This window comes from Pleurodeles waltl, chromosome 12, assembly GCF_031143425.1.
Source record: "Pleurodeles waltl isolate 20211129_DDA chromosome 12, aPleWal1.hap1.20221129, whole genome shotgun sequence".
Classification (NCBI taxonomy): domain Eukaryota; kingdom Metazoa; phylum Chordata; class Amphibia; order Caudata; family Salamandridae; genus Pleurodeles; species Pleurodeles waltl.
In genome coordinates this window covers 127375097-127398515 of record NC_090451.1, presented here as the reverse complement: position 1 = coordinate 127398515, position 23419 = coordinate 127375097, and the positions used below count along the sequence as shown (strand labels likewise).

At 47.0% G+C, this 23419-nt stretch overlaps 1 long non-coding RNA gene across 1 annotated transcript in view; it reads right to left on the bottom strand.

Moving 5' to 3' along the window:
* LOC138267694 (uncharacterized) overlaps positions 1-23419 on the bottom strand; it is a 62764-nt gene that overhangs the window by 5706 nt on the left and 33639 nt on the right. The window contains exon 2 of the long non-coding RNA XR_011199849.1: positions 7182-7412. This is a non-coding gene — a long non-coding RNA (uncharacterized lncRNA). The remainder of the gene's footprint in view (positions 1-7181; positions 7413-23419) is intronic.

The following is a 23419-nucleotide window of genomic DNA, read 5'->3' as shown; positions in this document are numbered from 1 at the left end:
TCTGACTTGCTTGTCCAACAGCAAGCATAATTTTGCAGTAATATAATCCCCCACGTGGTCTGAGGGAAGTTTAACGTGGTGGATCAATCTGGGTGTCAAACATGGGATTGCCCTCTGAGTCTAGAATAGTTATAGGATCAAAAGGATCAGCGGAGGGAGAACATTTTTGTTTTTTTAGAAATAGGTCCAGACCGGAAATCGGAAATTGTGCGTATCATCTGCACCATCATCTGAATCAGGATCATCCATATCGTCATAGGTATCTTTGATGGTAGAAATCACAATCTTTTGAGCAGGAAATGGTAAGGGCCTGATTTATACTTTTTTAGCGCTGCACTTGTGTCATTTCTTGACGCAAAAGCGGCGCAAACTTACAAATATAATTGAATTTCGTTCATTTGTGCCACTTTTGCGTCAAAAAATTGATGCAAATGTGGCGCTAAAAAAGTATTACTCAGGCCCAAGTGTTTAGTTTTTGACTTACTTTTGATGCCTGAAGTTTTCCCCTCCTGATTAGAGGGCCTGTGAGGAACATTGTCATCTATCATTTGTGAGGAAGACTCACCGTCCAAAAGTGTAGAATTAGATTTAGATTGGGTATTTTGGGAAGCCACTTGGCTTTGCACTTTCTGCTTCACCCTGCAGATAGGGCTGGGTAAGATTGTGACATAAAAGATGATACAGTATTCTCAAATTGTTTGGAAATCTTGTTCATTGAGGCTGACACCGCCTTAGAGACAGAGGAGTGAATGCATTTATTCAAATTGCTTTTAAACTCCTCTTCACAGTCATTATTTTCATAAAACAAATGAAGAAAAATCAATTTTTGCAAGGAAAGGGTTAACAAGTAAGGGGAATATAATGGGAGAAGATTTGAGTTAGGGGAAAGGCGGGGAAAAACTAATGCAGTCGATGTAGACGATGGAGAGGGGTGTGAAAGGCCAAAAAAAGCTACACCCTCAAAGGAAGGAAACGTGGTGCAGGAACAAACAAACAAGGAGAGGTACAAGGTAAAAAAAGACTCTGAAAGCCTGGGCTCCCCGAGACTGGTTCCAAGGAAGGACTGTGAAAAGAGCGTGAAGCTGACGCACGTCTGAGGCACTAGGAGAAGGTGGGGCACCGCGTTGCTGAAGAGACGCATGTGTTAACTAGAAGCGGTTAGGGCTGACAACAAAGGCACCGGGTGTTGAGGGGGTAGCCTGAAAGCCCAGTAGAATGTCGTGAACGCGACAAGGAATAAATTAAGAATCAACTAAATGCACATTACACAAATGGAAAACAGTGTTTAAGAGCAATTTAAAGATAACATTTTAGTGTGTAACGGAAAGTATGCTTATCTTGACTGCGAGCAGCAGAAAAGAGGGCTGCCTGCAGTCAAGATAGGTATACCTTACATTACTGCCTATGTCTGATTGGTGCACTATATGGTCTGTTTTGTTTTCTCATTGGCTGCTTGTTTGCTTGCCTTTTGGGATTGGTTTAGTGTTTCTGGTTGCAGCTGCCGTTTAAATAAAGCAAGAAAAGATAAGCATAATATGAGCCTCAGGTCTTGTCATAAAATTGAGATTTTCCTAGCCTTGGTGTCAGAAAGGCTAGATTTTATTAAGGACACAGAGGCAAGTATTATGCCGTCTTTTCTTGCTTTTACTTGTGACAGCAGCCAAGAAATAAACTACATTTCCCAAGAAAAAGTGAACTACAAAATGAAATAAAAAAAAGAACAGCCAATAGGACATCGAGTATAGATACTATTACATTAACTGTGAACAACAAGACCTCTTTTCTTGATGCAAGAATTAAAAAGGAGAATAAGTAAAGAACAATACTGTATAGAAAATTGTCATCATAGTGAAAAAGTCAATAAAAACATCCTTAATCTGGGGAACGTAGACTGGAACACAGGAAGGAGAATCGCTGAAAAAAGAAGAATCCTGTCTTGATGGAAGAATCTCATGCTGACTAGGAGGTGCTAATGGCTGAAGAGGAAGTTGGAACTGAAATGAAGGAACAGGGAAGGGTTAATCGACTGGTGGGATAATACTCGCCTCCGTGTATTTAATAAAATCTAGCCTTTCTGACACCAAGGCTAGGAAAATCGCAGTTTTATTACAAGACCGGAGGCTCATATTATGCATGTTTAAAGCATAGCAGTAACAGAGTCTGAAACATGAGAGATTGGTTTACAGTAAAAGGTTTTAAACTTGTTTTCATTCGACCAGTCTGCAGACTTGAGAATATCCTGTAAAGAGGCTCTGGCCCAGAAAGCCCGAGAGGCCATGGCCCCTCTGGCAGAATGGGCACCAAAAGAGTCTATATTGATCCCAGCTAAGGGTGTGATCCATTTGACCCAACGAGCTAAGGTAGGTGAAGAAACAGGTTTAAGGGGTTTCTGAAATGAAATAAGAAGTTGGGAGGCTGAGGATGATCTCAAATCTGCAATACGAGTCACATAACTCTTTAAACAATTTCCAACGCAGTTTGGGTTGAGAGGGAAAAAATGGATAATGAACAGATGCTAGGTTAGTCTTAGTACGTCTACGAACCTGAAAAGAAACACCAAAAGGAGAGAAGAAAAAGGATGTAGCATCCAATGCTTTCACATCTGAAACACGGTTTAGGGATATAAGACATAAAAGCATAGTCAACTTTGCAATGAGTTGCTTAAGAGAAAGCAGATCTTTATCTGGCCAAACCATAAAGAATTTCAACACCAGGCTAACGTCCCACATTATATTATATTTAGGAAATGAGGAAAAACACATCTTACTCCCTCTAAAAGTTGACAGATGAGGGGATGTTCACCAATCGGTCTGCCATTGACTCTGTGATGTTCGGCGGAAATGGCTAATATGTAAGTGTTGATAGTGCAATAGGCCTTACCCTGGGAGGCTAAGGAAGCAAGTAAATTCACCACTAGCACTACATCAGCTGAAAAGGGATCTGAACTTCTATCCATACACCAGCTGGACCAAACTGTCCAAGCGGATTTATAAGCTCTGGAGGTACCCGGGGCTCTAGATTGCTGGATGAGTTTAAGAGCATCCTCTGAAATTCCTGGGGTTCTCCAGGACAACCCGAAATCCTAGAAGCAATGAGGAACAAGGAGTTGTCTAGGACCATATGGTGTTGTCGACCCTGGGGATCCAATAGTAGGTTGGGGAAATGAGGAAGCCAGACCGGACGATCAGCTGCTAATTCCAAAAGAGTTGGATACGAAGGCTGAGCTTGCCAAAAGGGGGTTTTAAGCACAAGAATGGATTGTTGTCTGCGTGCTTGTGCAAGGACTCAGGGAATCAGAAGGAAAGGAGGTAAAGCGTAAAGAAGAGATGGTGGCCAAATCTGGAGGAAAGCATTTTTGGCAAGAGCCTGCGGATCCGGCCTCAAACTGAAAAAGGAAGGAAGGTGGGAATTGAGATGAGAAGCAAAAAGGTCTATGGACATGACGCCAAAGATGGAAATAAGGTGATTCAACACTGAAGTGTACAACTGCCAATTGCTGGAACCATGAAGATGCCTGGAGTACCATTCTGCCACTGTATTCAGATTGCCTGGGAGGTAAACCGCTTTGACAGATACTTGATGAAGAAGACAATATTCCCATAGATGCTTTGCTAGGGTTTAGAGAATTTTTGACCTGGTGCCTCCTAAGTGGTTGATGTATCTGACGGCGGTTAAGTTGTCCATCCTGAGAAGTATGGTGCAACTTACTTTGTCCTTTGTAAAGGAGCGGATGGCAAAGGAACCTGCAAGCATTTCTAAACTGTTTATGTGCCAGAAGGACTCCTTCAGAGACCATGCGCCTCCAGTCGAGAACTGACCACATCTTGGCAGCAGAGAAGATGGTTCTCCCATTCCAAGTGTCTAAGTGAGTTAGCCACCACAGGAGTTCTTCCCTGGACTCGGAGTCGAGAACCAGTGAATCGGAATAGGCGACGCCTTTGTGAAGATGGCATATCTTCAAACCTTGGCGGGCGCGATAATGCAGTGAACCTGGGAAAATGGCTTGAATAGAGTTCAATCCATCCAAGGTTATCTTTTAGAATTTTATCAAACTCCAAGTCAGTCCCTTTTTCCTCTTCCGGAAAGCAAGAAGCCCTACTAAACGAGCTAAAGTTCTGAGAGATATGTGAGGAAGGGATAAAGCGTGACACATCTCTTTCTTGATTAAAGAGACCTTGTGTTGGGAAGTTGAAGAATTGAAAGGGTAGTATCTATGAGAAAACCCAGAAATTCTAATTTTTGAGTTGGAACGAGGGCTGATTTCTGAAGGTTGATGAGGAAACCTAACTTGAGTAGGAGATCCTGACAAAAATGTAACTGAACGAGTAGAAGGTTTTTGTCCTGTGCCATCAGGAGAAAGTCGTCTAAATACAGGATCAGGCGGACCCCATGAGATCGAAGGAAAACCGCTACAGGTTTGAGAATCTTGGTGAAACACCAAGGGGCTGAAAAGAGTCCCAAAGGAAGAACTTTGAATTGGTAAAAGGAGTTTTGCCATTGGAATTGAAAGAACTTCCTGTGTGAGGAATGAACTGGTACTGTGAGATAAGCATCCTGACGGTCTAATCTGACCAACCAATCGTTCTGTAGCAAAATGTCTCTGAGATGGAGGATAGTTTCCATCTTGAAATGCCGATAAATTACAAAGTTATTGAACTCCTTTAAATTGAGAACTAGTCGAAACTTCTGGTTTTGCCTTTGGACCAAGATAATGGTACTGAGAAAACCGGAGGAGTCGAGCAGAACCGGTTCTATTGCTTGTTTAGGGAGGAGGGACTGGATTTTGTTGTGGAGGAGTTGGTTTTGCTCTTGAGAAAAAACAAGGGGAAGAGGAAAAACGGACTGACTTGGAGTTTGATAAAATTCTAAAAGATAACCTTTGATGGATTGAACTATCCAGGGATCTGACGTGAGGAGTAACCATGAATCTAGAAATGAAGCCAGTCTGCCTCCTACTGGAGGAAGGCCAGAACTGAAAGTACTTACTGGACAATTGCTCTCCTCTGCTGGCGTAACCTCTTTTACGATACCCTCTTGAATGACGGGGATAGAACCGTGGCTTGTATCCTGAGTAGGTATTGAGCTGGTTCTGCTGGTTGTAGGAGTCTCTGTTGGGATATTGATCCCTGAGGGAGCAGCCGGCAAAGCAACTCCTGCCTTTGCCGGCCCTGGCGAAAACCTGTGAAGAAAAAATCTTCTTGATATAAAGATGAGCCTTGTCCAGGGTGGCAAAGGTGGAGACATACTTGCTCAGCTCCTTTATGAAGAAATCTCCAAACAACAATCCTTTGGCTGAAGGTCCCTCTTCTTTGGAGGCCAAAGATGCCAGCTTGGGATCAATCTTTAAAAGGAGACTCTTCCTCCTTTCGATATATAACTGGGTATTAGCATTCCCGAGCATACAAATAGTGCGTTGCGCCCAATTGGAAAGGACCACAGGATCTATTGGGGAATCGTCCATCTTGGCTTCCTCAGCCATATCAAAAATCCTGGTGAGAGGTCCCACCAAATCTTAATGTTTGTCCTGGCAACTGGACCAGGCTCTATCCACTCCCTTTTTGGGTCTTTCTCAAACTTTGCAAAGAACATGAGCATGTTCGGGTCAATGACTGGGGTAGCAGTGACACTGTCGGATAAGGAGGGATGAGGACAATCAGATTTTAATTTCTTCCTAGTAACCTTGTCGAGAGAGTGGCGTAAGTAGAAAGACATGTAGTATGCCACATGGTCAGTCAGAAACCATTCTTTGGAGTTTGGATGTATCATGAAGGAAGGGTTGAACATAGGTTCGCCCGAGTCGTCTACCAAGGCCTTAGACACAGGGTGAACGGCACCACCGTCAATGGGAGAAATTTTGCTCCTTTTCTCCAAAGGCCCATAAACATATGGATCTGAGGATCCATCTATATCATCTGTATGACAAAGAGAGTCATCGTCGTCATCCATGTCTCTTAATTGGGTAATGTGCAAAGGGGAGGAAGGGATTCCCGATTTAGAAACCTCTCAGTGGGAGGACCAAAGGAGACCGAAATGCCTTTTGAAAGGCCAGGAGGGGTGGCCGCACGTTTCTTGCCTTTCGCAGAAGGCATGTCAGAAGCAGAAGCAGGAATAATTTTTTATAAAAGGAGGCCTCCAAATTTTTTGATATGTCCAACATTGAGACAGAAACTGCCTGTTGAACATAGTCCTCAATAAAGGACTTTAATGTTTCAGAAAAAAGTTGATAATCCTCTTCCTCAGACATACTGAAGAAGGAATTCACAAAAACAATTAAGAAAAAACAACAAAAAGTGAGGAAAATACGAAGTTTAAATTAAATCCAGTAAATAAGGGGTTAAAATCAGTCAGAGAGGGCAGGGAGTGGCTTTCAGTAGAATGGGTGTGAATTAGAAATAAAACAGCCTACCGCGACCTTTAGGAGGGGGTAACTAGAGTGAGAAACTCCTCCCAGGGGAGTTTCTGTGAGAAAAGAAAATGCCTCGGGTGAAACAAAGTCTAAATAAGAGCTCCGCGTGAAGCCTGAACAGGAAAACAAACCGGCTATCGGTAAGAAGAAGCCGATGAAGCGGCGCTTGCACGCGTCTACAACGGCTAAAAATAACCGTTGGTAGACGCGTGAGGCGTCATAAGGGAGAAAAAAGAAAACGGAACGCGAGCGCAATAGCTATAGAAACATAAAGCATTTATATATATAAATAACAGAAGTAATGCACATAGAAGGAAATATATTTGAATGAAAAACTAGAGTACTTATCTTAAATGCGAGCAGCAAGAAAAGAGGTCTTGTTGTTTGCAGTCAATGTATTAGTATCTATAGTCGATGTCCTATTTGCTGTTCTTATTGTGATGTCATTTTGTAGTTCACTTTTTCTTGGGAAATGTAGTTTATTTCTTGGCTGTTGTTACAATTAAAAGCAAGATAAGACTGCATAATATGAGCCTCGGTCTTGTAATAAAATTAAAATCATTTGGTGACTGAAACAGCACTCTAAAAGACCCCTGCTGGCAATAAAATACAACATAAAATTCATCAGTCACATGTATAATTCTTACATCTCTAGAGTAACAATGTATAGCACAAGTATTTCGCATAAACCCATTGCCCAGCTGTCCCTACCCAAACTCGCTTGTGTTTCTATTAGATCATGTGCAATCATTGAGCAGTAAAAATGCATACTTGCCTCATGTTTATTAATTCAGCAATGCATCTAGAATGGTCGCTTCTAGTGTAGGTGGCAGTACGGATAAGACGCAATTAGTGTTAATTCGGCCACAGGTCAAAATCGCTTCTCAATCCACCTCTGTCTTTTAAATGATGTATAGCCATCCAACACTTCAAGTGCATATGGTGTTGCGAACTTAGGACTTATTCGTCAGTACAAGGGCCCATTATTGAAGACTTGACGGTGGATCTAGATAGCAGCACAAATAAAATGCAATTAATGACAATCAGAGCCAATCAATACTACCGCTGTTTATCAGTACACAGAACCCAGACTACACTGTTGCCCATAGGCAACAGGGGATACTTGCAAGAAGAATTTAACATCAAAGAGTTATTTAATTAGCTCGGAAGGAGAATTATGGTATACTGCATAATTATAAGAGCAAGAGCGTGGATTTGCAGACTATATATTTTTTGACAGTTTGTTTTCTTCAATCTGTCTAGAAAATGCTTGAAAAATGAAGGCACTGTTGAGATTCGAACTCAGGATCTTCTATTTATGAGACAAACACTTTAACCAACTAAGCCACAGCTAAACATATATGTCCCTATTTCTTATTCAGTATTAGAAACTTCAGGTAGTGTTCAATTTTCAGTTCTTTAAAGTCCTTGCTTTTTTTCCATCTGATCCCAACAAGAATATGGAGAGAAAAACTAGACCTAGGAATGGAGTTGTACAAAATGGGTCATGAAAAGATTAGATCGGCACACATACATGTTTTTATCTATTTTATAATGTTTTAAAGTATGACCGCCATACACTAGCAGACGAAGTGTTTAACATACGTGAAAGCTCAAAATGCATCCGAAAGAGCAATGATATAAAGATCATGGGCGTAGGAAGAGTGGGGGACGTATCCCCCCCAGATTTTGGAGGATGGGGGGCACGGGGGACGAAGGTGGGGGGGACAAGGGAACAAAATAATTTCCCCTTTTTCATCTATCATTCAGAGGGCCATTAGCGCACAAAAGCGCTACTTTTAATAGCCCTGTAGGGACCATCCTCCAATCTGATGGTAACAGAATGAAGGTGAGTCAGGAGGCCCACTGCCATTTTGTTTGGCCTGTTCACAGCTGTGGGCATTAAGGGTGCTCATAAGAACAAAAGTCATGAGGAGAAGAGTTTTGGGTGATTACTGTCTGCATCACCTGCTGCTGCCTTGAAGAGGAGCACTGCAGGAGGCCTTTAAGAGGAGCTGCAGAACAATGAGGAAGATCTAAAGAGGAAACAGAGTCCCACTCAGCCTGGTGCCTGCAGGCTAGAAAGGAGACTGTGAAACACAGTATTTGTATTTGCCTAAGATCACACCAGTTGGTGAAACAGTGAAGTCGAAATTGGGCCCAGATTTTACCCTTTCTCACAACAATTTAGGTATTAGAAGGGTATATTTTTCTAAGATTTATGCTTAATGCTTTTTTATCTAGGTAATGAAGGGCTTGATTATAGCGTGGCTAACAGGGAGAAGCCATATTTCATTTTGGGCTGTTATACCTAGCGTTATTCTTTATGTTGTTGTTATCGTTACATACTTAAGCACATTGAAGTCTATTATCTTTTCTTCACTCTACTCTGAAACAAACTACCCTATGCCACTGCACCCTACACCACTTTTCTCCACTCTGTGCTACTCTACGCCACTGCAATCTATGCTGTACCACTCCACTCTACATCACTCTACTCTGCAGCACTCTACACTACGCCACTGCAATCTATGCTATTCTACTCTAACCATTGTACACTACACCCCTGCACTCTGCCAGTGCACTCTTCACCACTTTACTCAAAACCAATGCACTCTATGCCACCGCACTCTATGCCAATCTACTCTGCACCACAGCACTCTATTCCACTGCTTTCAATGCCACTGTACTCTGCGCCACAGCACTTTAGGCAACTGCACTCTATGCCACTCTACAATACACCACTGTACTCTGCGACCCTCTAATCTGCAACATTACACTCTGCTACTGAACTCCACGCCACTCTACTCTGAACCACTGCATTCAATGCCACTGTACTCTGTCCCAATGCACTCTTTTCTGCACCACAGCACTCTAATCTAATCTACTCTACACCACTCCACTGTAGGCACTTTACTCTACTTTGAAATCATCTCCTCTATGCCACTGCAATCTACGCAATTCCACTCTTTGCTATGCCAGTCTCATCTACCCTGCACCACTCCAATGTACCCTGCGCCACTCCAATCTGCTCTGCACTGCTCTATGCTACTGCACTCTACATCACTATGCTCCACTCTGCAACAATCTACTCTTCACCACTATACTGTACTCTGCAGCAATCTACTCTATGCCACGGCACTCTATGCAATTCTATTCTACTCTGCACCACTGTACTCTAAGCCACTCTTCTCTACTCTGCATTACTCTACATCACTGCACTCTACACCAATGCATTCTATGCCACTCTACTCTACACCACTGCCTTTTATGACACTCTGCTATGCAACACTGCACTCTGCCACTGAACTATACTCCTCTCTACTCTGCACCATGGCACTCTACTCTGCACCGCTCAACTATATGCCACTCTACTGCACTCTACACCAATGTTCTATATGCCACTACACTCTATGCCACTCTACTCTGCATCACTGCACTCTACACTAGTCTACTCTACCTTGCACCACTCCACTCTACCATACACCGCATCACTCTATGGCACATCACTCTTCACCACTGCAATCTATGCTGTGCCACTCAACTCTGCTCCCCTCTACTCTTCACCGCTCTACGCTACTGCACTGTACGCTAAACCAGTGCAGTCTTCGACAATGCACTCTACACCACTTTACTCAAAACCAACACACTCTATACCACCACTCTACACCAATCTACTTTGCACCACTGTACTCTATGCCACTTCACTCTAGACCACCCAACTCCACTCTATGACACTTCACTCTGACATTACACTCCATGATACTAGACTCTGACACTCTATTCCATTAAACTCTAACACTTTCTCCACTCTGTAACTCCCTACACAACTCCCTATACACCACTCCATTCCACTTTACTCCACTCTATGCCACTCAACGTCACTCTAAGCCACTTCAATCTACGATACTCTACTCAATGCCACTGCACAACCCTCTATGCCACGCCACTATACAACAATGTACTATGCTCAACAGCACTCTACCCAACTTTCTCTATGCAAGTTCACGTTACTTTACTTCACTCTACTCCAGTTCACTCATATTTATGCCTTTCCACTCTACGACACTCTGCCACTCCACTCTATGACACTCTATTACACTGTGACACTACTCCACTCTACTACTACTTTATGGCATTGGTGCTTGATTAGAGATTCAGATCTCCATTGATTGCCTTGTCACTCATATGAGACCTGAGTCAGATTTATCTTGGCCGTTTTGGTTACAAGCACTCTCTAACCCTTTTAACTCAAGCTTAACAAAGGCTTAGGATGATCCTGATACTTGTCTAGGGGATCGAAAAATCATCGGCCAAAGTACCTTGACTTGAATTTGTGATATTATACATAAGTTGGCATAAGCATATGAGCTAATGACTTCTTGATTCACTATTTGAGTCATTCATGTAAAAGTGGGTGTATAAAAGCTTGTAAATCATTATTGTGGATGCTTATCTTGTAAGAAAGTAGCCTCTTTCTAGCTTGGTTACCCGCACATTTGGCCTGTTTGCCAGTGTGTTTGAGTGTGTCTACTGGGATCCTGCTAATCAGGACACCAACAGTTATGCTCTCTCCCTTAAATTATGGTTGTTGCATACTGGTAACTCAGTATTTCACCCAAGATTTGCATACTGGTGCCCCCTTATAAGTCCCTATTATATGGTACTTGGGTACACAGAGCATTGGGGTTCCAGGATATCCCTATGAGCTGCAGCATTTCTTTTGCCACCCATAGGGTGCCCATGCAAAGGCTTCTGCAGGACTGCCATTGCAGTCTGCGTGAAAAGGTGCATGCACCCTTTCACTGCCAGTTACACTGCACCAGGTCACTTATAAGTCACCCCATAGCAGGCCCTCCAGCCCTGAGGGCAGGGTGCAGAGTACCTGTGTATGAGGGCACCCCTGCACTAGCAGAGGTGCCCCCACGACCTCCAGGACCATTTTCCCAGACTTCAGGAGTGCTGGGATGCCATTTTACATGTGTATTGGAAATAGGTCACTCCCTATTCCCAGCTACATAATGGTAACGCCGAACATAGGTATGTTTGGTATCAAACATGTTGGAATCATACCCCAAGGCTTTTGCAAGCCTTGGTTGTATGATTTCATGCACTCTGGGGGCTCCTTAGAGGACCCCCAGTATTGCCATTCCAGCCTTCTGAGGTTTTCCAGGCAGCCCCAGCTGCTGCCACCTCTCAGCCAGGTTTCTGCCCTCCTGTTGCTTGAGAATCTCAAGCCCAGGAAGGTAGAACAAAGGATTTCCTTGGGGGAGGGGTGTTACACCCTCTCCCTTTGGAAATAGGTTTGGAAGGGGTAGCTTCCTTCCTGAGGCCACTGGAAATGCTTTGAAGGGCACATTTGGTGCCCTCCTTACATAATCCAGTCTACACCAGTTGAGGTACCCCCAGTCCCTGCTCTGGCACGAAACTGGACAAAGGAAAGGGGAGTGACCACTCCCCTGTCAATCACCACCCCAGGTGTGGTGCTCAGAGCTCCTCCAGAGGGTCCCTGGGTTTTGCCATCTTGGATTCCAAGTTGGCAGCGACCTCTGGGAGCACCTGAGTGGCCAGTGCCAGCAGGTGGTGTCAGAGCCGTCCCCTGATAGGTGCTTACCTGTTTAGCTGACCAATCCCCCTTTCAGGGCTATTTAGGGTCTCTCCTTTGGGAGGATCTTCAAATTCAGATTGCAAGACTCCAGCAGGAATCCTCTGCATCCTTTACTTCACCTTCTCACCGAAGAAACTGCATCTGGACCCTCCAGGAACTCCCCAAACTGCAACAACGAAGCAAAGACGACTTCTGCAACATTGTAACTTCAGCTCCTGCCAGCAACTGCAGCTGTTTCCCAGTCGTGCATTTTCAGAGGACAGCCTGTCTTCAGTCTGCACCAGAAGAATGAACGAATTTCCCTTGGAGTGAAGGAGTCACTCCCCTGCTTCAGCAGGCACCTCTCTGCAATGATGAACGTCTGCATGGGTCCCTTCTCCTGACGAGTTGCATGGATCCTGCATCACGGGTGGTAGACTGAAGTGGTCCCGATGGTCCTGACGTTCTACTGTCCAACTTTGGTGGAGGTAAGAGCTTGCCTTCTCACGCAAGACAGTACCCCGTGCACCACATGTGTTTCAGTTGCCAAGGCGTGTGGCATCCTTCTATGAAATTCTTTGTGCACAATGTAGCTCCGTCCCCCAGCACTCCTTCCTGAGATGCACAGCTTCCTGAGTGGTTCTCTGGCGGCATGGGATCCTTTGTTTTTGTGCTGCGTGGGCCTCCTTTTGCAACTCCTTTGTCCCCAAGCTGGGGGACTCCTGTGTGTGCTGACTGGTATTCTGTGGGCTCTCTGACTTGCTGAGAGCCCCATCTGACTACTCCTCCTGAGTAGAGTCCACCAGGTCCCTCCTGGTCCCGGGCAGTGCCATTTTCCACTAACCATGAGCTTTGCCTGTGCCAAGGCTTGTTGGTGGAATCCAGCGATGCAAACCAGACTGCAATCATCCATCCGGCGTAGGATATCATCTGCACCAACCCGCATCCATCTTCTTGGGTGCAGTACTGACTGTTGTTCTTCACCAGTGGTTCTTCTTTTGCACCTTGATTCGGGTTAGTGGGGCTCCTGTCCTCCCTGGACTCTTCTGTGCTTCTTGGACTTAGTCCCATTCTTCCACAGGTCTTTAGGTCCAGGAATCCACCCTTTGTGTCTTGAAGTATCTTCTGGTTCTTGCATTATCTTCTTTCTCGTGTTCTTGTGTGTTCTCTGAAAGTTACTGTGATTTACTCCTGCTTTCCTGGGCTCTGAGGTGGGATCTATTACTTACCTTTGGTATTTTCTAATATTCCCGGCGCCCCACTACACCTCACACTTGCCTAGGTGGAAAACCGATATTCTCATTCCACTTTCTTAGTACATAGTTTGTGTTTCCCTAGGCCCATTTCTAACCCTTGTGATTTTCACTAATTGCACTGTTTTCTGTTTTTATTGCTATTGCTGCATACTAGTGTATGTAATTGGTGTATTACTTACCTCCTAAGGGAGTATAGTCTCTATGCTATTTTTGGCATTTGTGTCACTAAAATAAAGTACCTTTATTTTTGTAACACAGAGTATTTTCTTTCATGTGTGTGAGTACTGTGTGAATACAGTGGTATTGCATGAGCTTTGCATGTCTCCTAGATAAGCCTTGGCTACAGCCACCCCTAGAGAGCCTGGCGTCTAGACACTGCCTACATTTCACTAATAAGGTGTTAGAAATGGGGTCTTTGGTTGACAGTCAGGTGACCCCCTTTTCAAGCAAAGACCCTCACTCTAGTCATGGTAAAAGAGAATCACCCTCAGCTAACCCCTGCTTACCCCCTTGTTAGCTTGGCAGACAGTAGGCTTAACTTCAGAGTGCTAGGTGTAAAGTATTTGTACCAACACACACAGTAACTTAATGAAAACACTACAAAATGACACAACACCAGTTTAGAAAAATAGGAAATATTTATCTAAATACAACAAGACCAAAACGACAAAAATCCGACATACACAAGTCAAGTAATGAATTTTAAAAGATTAAACTCAAAAATAGCGCTTAGAAACAAAAATGCTTCGATGAGATGTTAACACGGCGTCGTGACGGAGTCGTTCCCAACATGCCGACACCAGACACCAGTGGCGCCGGACACGGAGTCGTGTAGACCCCCAAGTACAGTACCTTTGGTGAAGAGTGAAAACAAGCCGATGCGCGAAGTCGGGGATCGCGGCATCTGTGCGAAACGTTGAATCCACGCGCTTCGAGCGGCATCGGTCACGACGTGGTGTGGCGACTTCCACGGAGTCGCGGACTTCAGCGGAGCTGCAGTGGCGTCGGGCCTGCAAAGAGCATCACGTTTCAGCGGAGGTCACGGTGTCGTGTGCAGGTGGCGTTACCGGATTCAGAAGCGGCGTCGGTCCGGAGTCGTCCGAAGTCAGTTTCCTTGGATTTCCACCAGCTTTCCTTTTAAGGGCCCAGGGACTGGATAGGGCACCACTTGTCAGAGCAGGAGTCTCTCCAGAGACTCCAGGTGCTGGCAGAGAGAAGTCTTTGCTGTCCCTGAAACTTCAAACAACAGGAGGCAAGCTCTAACTCAAGCCCTTGGAGATTTCTTCACAAGATGGAAGGCACACAAAGTCCAGTCTTTGCCCTCTTACTCTAGCAGAAGCAGCACAGCAGGAAAACTCCACAAAGCACAGTCACAGGCAGGACAGCACTTCTTCCTCAGCTATCAGCACTTCTCCAGGCAGAGGTTCCTCTTGGTTCCAGAAGTGTTTCTAAAGTCTCTAGATTTGGGTGCCCTTCTTATACCCATTTTAGTCTTTGAAGTCACCTTTCTTCAAAGGGGACTCACACCTACTTGTGAAATCCTGCCTTGCCCAGGCAAGGCCTCAGACACACACCAGGGGGTTGGAGTCTTTATTGTCAGAGGCAGGCACAGTCCTTTCAGATGAGAGTGACCACTCCACCCCTCCCTCCTAGCAGAGATGGCTAATCAGGAAATGCAGGTTACACCCCAGCTCCCTTTGTGTCATTGTCTAGTGTGAGGTGAAAAACAACCCAACTGTCAAACTGACCCAGACAGGGAATCCACAAACAAGGCAGAGTCACAGAATGGTTTAAGTATGAAAATGATCACTTTCTAAAAGTGGCATTTTCAAACGCACAATCTTAAAATCAACTTTACTAAAAGATGTATTTTTAAATTGTGAGTTCAGGGACCCCAAACTCCACATTTCCATCTACTCTCTATGGGAATCTACACTTTAATCATATTTAAAGGTAGCCTCCATATTATCCTATGAGAGAGACAGGCCTTGCAACAGTGAAAAACGAAGTTGGCAGTATTTCACTGTCAGGACATATAAACCACATTACTATATGTCCTATCTTATCCATACACTGCATCCTGCCCTTGGGGCTACTTAGGGCCTACCTTAGGGGTGCCTTACATGTAAGAAAAGGGAAGGTTTAGGCCTGGCAAGTGGGTACACTTGCCAATTCGAATTTACAGTGTAAAAATACACACACAGACACTGCAGTGGCAGGTCGGAGACATGAATACAGGGTTACTTGTGTGGGTGGCACAACCAGTGCTGCAGGCCCACTAGTAACATTTGTTTTACAGGCCCTGGGAACCTCAGGTGCACTTTACTAGGGACTTAACAGTAAAACAAATATGCCAATCATGGAGAACCAATTACATACACATTTTAAACAGGAGCGCTTGCACTTTAGCACTGGTTAGCAGTGGTAAAGTGCCCAGAGTAATAAAAACAGCAAAATCAGAGTCCAGCACACATCAATAACCTGGGGAACAGAGGCAAAAAGTTAAGGGAGAAAACGCCAAGGATGAAAAGTCTAACAAGTGTCCCCCCCAGCTAAAAGTGGGGAGCAACTACCCAACCTCATGGGAGTTCTCATCACTAAGGCGGAAGAATCTGGACAGACCATCAGCATTGGCGTGTTCTGTACCAGGACGATGTTCCACCGTAAAGTCCATCCCCTGTAGGGAAATGGACCACCTCAACAGTTTTGGATTCTCACCCCTCATCTGCATTAACCATCTAAGGGGCCTGTGGTCGGTCTGAACTCGGAAGTGAGTCCCAAAAAAAGTAGGGTCTTAGCTTCTTCAGTGCCCAGACCACAGCAAACGCTTTGCGTTCTATGGCACTCCAACTATGTTCCCTGGGTAGTAACCTCCTGCTAATGAAGGCTACGGGTTGATCTAGGCCCTCTTCATTAAGCTGTGAGAGTACTGCTCCAATACCATGCTCTGAGGCATCTGTTTGCACAACAAACTCCTTGGAGTAGTCAGGTGCCTTCAGCACAGGTGCTGTGCACATGGCAGCCTTCAGGGCATCAAAAGCGTTCTGGCAAGCCTCTGTCCATATCACTTTCTTGGGTTGCTTCTTAGAAGTCAACTCAGTTAAGGGGGTAACAATGGTACCATATCCCTTAACAAATCTCCTGTAATATCCTGTGAGACCTAAAAAGGCTATCACTTCAGTCTGGGTCTTGGGAGGCTCCCAAGCCAAAATCGTGTCAATCTTAGGCTGTAGGGGTGCCACCTGGCCACTCCCCACCTGGTGTCCTAAGTACACCACAGAACCCTGCCCTATTTGGCACTTGCTCGCCTTAATAGTGAGGCCTGCCTTCTGCAGGGCCTCTAACACTCTCCAGAGGTGTTGCAGGTGTTCCTCCCATGTGGAACTAAACACAGCAATGTCATCCAGGTAGGCAGCACTGAACTCATCCAGTCCTGCCAACACCTGGTTGACCAACCTCTGAAAGGTGGCAGGGGCATTCTTCATCCCAAAGGGCATCACATTGAAGTGGAAGTACCCATCTGGGGTAGAGAATGCTGACCTCTCCTTTGCCCCCTCAGTTAAGGCAATCTGCCAGTACCCAGATGTTAAATCAAACGTACTGAAGTACTTGGCAGCTCCTAACCGATCAATGAGCTCATCATCTCAGGGGATGGGGTGTGCGTCAGTCTTGCTGACTGCATTGAGACCCTGGTAGTCCACACAGAACCTAAGTTCCGGAGTGGCACCAGGAGCAGCAGCCTTTGGGACCAATACCACTGGGCTGGCCCAAGGACTGCTGAAGTGCTCAATAACCCCTAGGGTTAACATTTTGAAGACTTCCTCCTTAATGCAAGCCCTGACCCTGTCAGTCACCCTGTAAACCTTATGTTTAACAGGAGTACTGTCCCCAGTGTCCACATCATGTGTGCACAGGTGTGTGACTCCTGGGATCAGGGAAAACAGCGAGGCGAACTGTCCCAACACGTGGCGACAGTCCCTCTGCTGTTCCTCAGTCAGGGAGGGTAAGAGGATCACTCCCTCCACAGACCCATCTTTCTCTCCTGCAGACAGGAGGTCAGGAAGAGGCTTACTCTCTTCCTCCACCCCGTCATCTGTCGCTAGGAGCATGGATAGCTCAGTTCGCTCAAAGTGTGGTTTGAGGTGGTTGACATGTAGGACCCTCAAAGGGTTCCTGGGGGATTGCAAGTCTACCAGATAGGTGACCTCGCTCTTTCTTTCCACCTCCTCAAAAGGCCCAGTCCACTTATCTTGGAGAGCCCTAGGCTCCACTGGTGCCATGACCCACACTTTTTGTCCAGGCTGAAACTCATCCAGAGTGGCATTCTGGTCGTACCACCGTTTCATATCCTCCTGGCTTGCTTCCAGGTTCTCCTGAGCGAGACTCCTGAAGCGGGCAGTCTGGTTTCTTAGTGCCAGCACGTAGCTAAATACATCCTGGGGTGGTTTACTAGGAGCTTTCTCCAAAGCCTCCTTCACCAGACTGAGCGGTCCCTTCACAGGGTGGCCATTTATGAGCTCAAAGGGGCTAAAGCCAAGTCCCTTTTGAGGCACCTCCATGTAAGCGAACAGAAGGCATGGCAAGAGGACGTCCCACTTACGCCTCAAGGGCTCTGACAGGCCCTGAATCATGCCTTTCAAGGTGCGGTTGAATCTCTCAACCAGACCATTACTTTGGGGGTGGTAAGGTGTGGTGAACTTGTACCTTACCCCACACACCTTCCACAGAGACTTCATATAAGTGGATATGACTTTTGTACCTCTATCAGATAACACTTCCTTGGGGAACCCCATGCGGGTAAAAACTCCCATCAAGGCACGTCCCACAACGGGTGCAGTGATCGTCCTTAGGGGAATGGCTTCTGGGTACCGAGTGGCATGGTCCACCAAGACCAGGATGAACCTGTTGCCCATGGCTGTCTTGGGATCCAGAGGCCCCACAATGTCAATTCCTACCCTTTCAAAGGGAGTACTGAGTACAGGTAAATGTTGGGGGGGAGCTTTGCATTTCCCCCCACTCTTGCCACTTGCCTGACAAGTCTGACAAGACCTACAATAAGCAGCTGACTGCTTGTGCATCAAGGGCCAGTAAAAGTGGGAGACAAGCCTCTTATAGGTCTTGTCCTGCGCTAGATGTCCTGCCAAAGGCACATCATGAGCCAAACCCAGCAGGAAGGCCCTGAAGCACTGGGGTACCACCAGCATACGAGCTGACCCAGGCTCAGGAACCTTAGGTTCACTATACAGGAAGCCATCCTCCCAATATATCAGGTGAGAACCTGGCGCCACGCCAGCGGACTGGGCTGCAGCATGCTGCTGCAGCCCCTCAAGAATAGGCCACTCCTTCTGCGCTGTGCAGGATGCTTCCCTGGTGGGTCCCCCTTCCTGCTGCCACTGTGACAGCTCAGGGACCTCCCCCAGTTCAGCCACCTGCTCCCCTGTAGGTTCCGGGGCGTCACCCTCAGGCTCCGCCTCCTCCCGGACCGTGGGAACCTCGGGGCCGGTTTCCCACGCCCCCTGCCCTTCCTCTTCTTGGCGGTCCCCTGGGCCACTGTTTCAGGCTCCAGGGGCTCTTGACTACCCTGATGGGCTGCCATAGACCAGGTGGATACGCATACCCACCCAGGCAGACCCAACATCTCCAAGTGAGACCTGTGTTCCACCTCCTTCCAAGGGGAATCCTCCAGGTCGTTGCCTAGCAAACAATCAACAGGCATGGTTGGACTCACAGCTACTTTCCAGGAACCTGAGATCCCCCCCCCCATTCAAAGGGAACCTGCGCCACTCTGCAGAGGCGCTCAGAGTTGTCTACCGCAACTACTTGGTGAAGTACCCGGGGATCAATCTGCTCTTCAGACACCAGGTGACTCCTCACTGTAGTCACACTGGCTCCTGTGTCTCTCAGAGCCTCCACCCTCTGTCCATTGATGGTCACCCATTGCCTTTACTTCTTAGTGTTATCAGGCACTAGGTTTCTCTGGACCATCTCACTGTCCCCTAGTGAGACAAGGGTCATTTCTGCTGGTTCCCACCCACCTGAAACCAACTCCTCCCCAAGCGCTAAACTGGCCAAAGCCTGAGACGGTGCACCAGTGGGTACCGGTGTACTTTTGGGGCATTTGGGGTCCCTTCTCACATGACCCATCTGGTCACATGCATAGCACTTACGTGGGGGACCACCTGCCACTGGCTTCCCTTTGGACAACCATGGCCTCTTTTCACTGGGGTGTTGGGAATCCTTACTCTGGGAATCAGTTTGGGGCCCTTTAGAGAACTCCCCCTGTTTGCCCTTACCCCCTCCTTTCTTCTGAGAGGGACCCTGCCCACCCTTGGCGTGGTCACCCCCATACCTCTTTTGGACCATGGTGCTCTCCCAGCGGTCCGCTTCCTGTGCAAGCTTCCTGGGGTCAGTCAGCTTGCTGTCAATGAGGTGCTGGCGCAGCTCTGGAAAACATAAACGGTACAAGTGCTCCCAAGCAATTAAATTGTAAAGCCCCTCATACGTGTTTACCTTACTGCCCTTCACCCAACCATCCAGTGACCTGCAAAAAGAATCAACACATTCCAACCATGTTTGGGATTCCTTTCTCTTGTATGATCTAAACTTCTCCTTGTATTGCTCAGGGGTGAGACCATACCTGGTGAGTAAGGCCTCCTTCATGACAGGGTAGGTGAGGTTCCGAGCATCCCCTAAGGCTGTCAGTGTGTCCCTCCCCTCTGCCTCAAAATGCTTCCACAGGGCTGCCCCCCAATGAGCTTCAGGGACCAGGTTCATGTGGAGAGCTGACTCATAACCCTCGAACCACAAGTAGATATCATCCTCCCTCTTATAATCCCTCACAAGGTCTTTTGGGATGTGTACCCTTCTCTCAGGCTGCACTGTAGGATTGCTGCCACCATCTCTACTGGACTGGCTTCTATGATCCATCTCTCTCAAGCTAAGCTCATGAGCCATTGCTACCCTCCTCTCCTCAAGGGCTAGCCTCCTCTTCTCCAATTGGTACTCCCTTTCTGCCTGTCTGTCCTGTAACTCCTCAGAGGTCAGACCCTTGGATGAGACACTGCTACCTGCCCTGGAGACCTTCTCCCTGGACATAACAGGCCCACCCACAATACTATTGTGTACTGAACACTCTTCCTCATCCTCCTCATATCCCTCATCCTCTGTGTGCCCTTCAGTGCGCTTGGCTGTCACCCAGGCCCTCAGCGCCTTTTGCAGCTCCTCCTTCCTGGATGAGCTCTTAATGGGACAGTCAAAACTTTTACAGAACTGCTTCAACTGAGCTTTGGTATAACTCTCCAATTTCTCAAGGTCAAAGTCAGCTCCAACTGATGCATCTCCAGAATGGGACATGATGAAGATTCAAAAACAAGTGTAAAGTTCCAAAGGCAGAAAAACAAGTTCCCAAATGAAGTTCCAAAGAAAGTCAATCAAGGAATCAGTGAGAAAAAAAATGAATGCAGAGCAAAAACAGTCCAAATAGAAAAAAAAAAAAAATCACAAGACTAGTAGTATGTGGTCACGTAGTGGTCTGAGATCAAAACAGTAGTGTACACTTAATTACTGTATGTCAAGTACAAACACAAGTCCAAATCCCAACCGCTGATCACCAAGGTTAGAAATGGGGTCTTTGGTTGACCGTCAGATTACCCCCTGTTCAAGCAAGGACCCTCACTCTAGTCAGGGTGAAAGAGAATCACCCTCAGCTAACCCCTGCTTACCCCCTTGGTAGCTTGGCAAAGCAGTAGGCTTAACTTCAGAGTGCTAGGTGTAAAGTATTTGTACCAACACACACAGTAACTTAATGAAAACACTACAAAATGACACAACACCAGTTTAGAAATATAGGCAATATTTATCTAAACAAAACAAGACCAAAACGACAAAAATCCGACATACACAAGTCAAGTTATGAATTTTTAAAGATTAAACTCAAAAATAGCACTTAGAAAGAAAAATGCTTCGATGAGATGTTAACACGGCGTCGTGACGGAGTCGTTCCCAACAAGCCGACACCAGCGGCGCCGGACACAGAGTCGTGTAGACCCCCAAGTACAGTACCTTTGGTGAAGAGTGAAAACAAGCCGATGCGTGAAGTCGGGGATCGCGGCATCTGTGCGAAATGTTGAAACCACGCGCTTCGAGCGGCGAGGGTCACATCGTGGTGCGGCGACTTCCACGGAGTCGCAGACTTCAGCAGGGCTGCAGTGGCATCAGGCCTGCGAAGAGCGTCGCGTTCCAGCGGAGGTCACGGCGTCGGGTGCAGGTGGCGTTACCGGATTCAGCAGCGGCGTCGGTCCAGAGTCGTCCGAAGTCGGTTTCCTTGGATTTCCACCAGCTTTCCTTTCAAGGGCCCAGGGACTGGATAGGGCACCACTTGTCAGAGCAGGAGTCTCTCCAGAGGCTCCAGGTGCTGGCAGAGAGAAGTCTTTGCTGTCCCTGAAACTTCAAACAACAGGAGGCAAGCTCTAACTCAAGCCCTTGGAGATTTCTTCACAAGATGGAAGGCACACAAAGTCCAGTCTTTGCCCTCTTACTCTGGCAGAAGCAGCACTGCAGGAAAGCTCCACAAAGCACAGTCACAGGCAGGGCAGCACTACTTCCTCAGCTATCAGCTCTTCTCCAGGCAGAGGTTCCTCTTGGTTCCAGAAGTGTTTCTAAAGTCTGTAGATTTGGGTGCCCTTCTTATACCCATTTTAGTCTTTGAAGTCACCTTTCTTCAAAGGGGACTCACACCTACTTGTGAAATCCTGCCTTGCCCAGGCAAGGCCTCAGACACACACCAGGGGGTTGGAGTCTGCATTGTCAGAGGCAGGCACAGTCCTTTCAGATGAGAGTGACCACTCCACCCCTCCCTCCTAGCAGAGATGGCTAATCAGGAAATGCAGGTTACACCCCAGCTCCCTTTGTGTCACTGTCTAGTGTGAGGTGAAAAACAACCCAACTGTCAAACTGACCCAGACAGGGAATCCACAAACAAGGCAGAGTCACAGAATGGTTTAAGCAAGAAAATGCTCACTTTCTAAAAGTGGCATTTTCAAACGCACAATCTTAAAATCAACTTTACTAAAAGATGTATTTTTAAATTGTGAGTTCAGGGACCCCAAACTCCACATGTCCATCTACTCTCTAGGGGAATCTACACTTTAATCATATTTAAAGGTAGCCCCCATATTATCCTATGAGAGAGACAGGCCATGCAACAGTGAAAAACGAAGTTGGCAGGATTTCACTGTCAGGACATATAAACCACATTACTATGGGGGTCATTCCGACCAGGCGACAGCCGCCGTGCGGCCGCCAATGCGGCCGCACTCCCGTGGCCCCCATAATGACATTCCCGCTGGGCTGGCGGGCGCAAACCAAGTTTGCGCCCGCCGGCCCAGCAGAGATGAGGCCGCAACATAGGAGCCGGCTCCTAATGGAGCCGGCGGTGTTGCGGCCGTGCGACGGGTGCAGTTGCACCCGTCGCGCTTTTCACTGTCTGCTATGCAGACAGTGAAAAGCTGGCCGGGGCCCTGTTAGGGGGCCCCTGCACTGCCCATGCCACTGGCATGGGCAGTGCAGGGGCCCCCAGGGGCTCCAGGACACCCGTTACTGCCAGCCTTTTCCTGGCGTTGCAAACCGCCAGAAACAGGCTGGCGGGAGGGGTGTCATATTCCCCAGAGCAGCGCTGCTTGCAGAGCTGCCCTGGCGGATTATTACCGCCGGGGCTAAAACGGCAGGAAACCGCTGGCCCCGGCGGTGCGACTGCGGCGCTACCGCGGCAGTCGTAATGAGGGCCTCCGTACCGCCAGCCTGTTGGCGGTATGGACGCTACATTGCCCCTGGCGGTCTCCAACCGCCAGGGTCGTAATGACCACCTATATGTCCTACCTTATCCATACACTGCACCCTGCCCTTGGGGCTACCTAGGGCCTACCTTAGGGGTGCCTTACATGTAAGAAAAGGGAAGGTTTAGGCCTGGAAAGTGGGTACACTTGCCAAGTCGAATTTACAGTGTAAAAATACACACACAGACATCGGTGTGGCAGGTCGGAGACATGATTACAAGGTTACTTGTGTGGGTGGCACAACCAGTGCTGCAGGTCCACTAGTAACATTTGTTTTACAGGCCCTGGGCACCTCTGGTGCACTTTACTAGGGACTTAACAGTAAAACAAATATGCC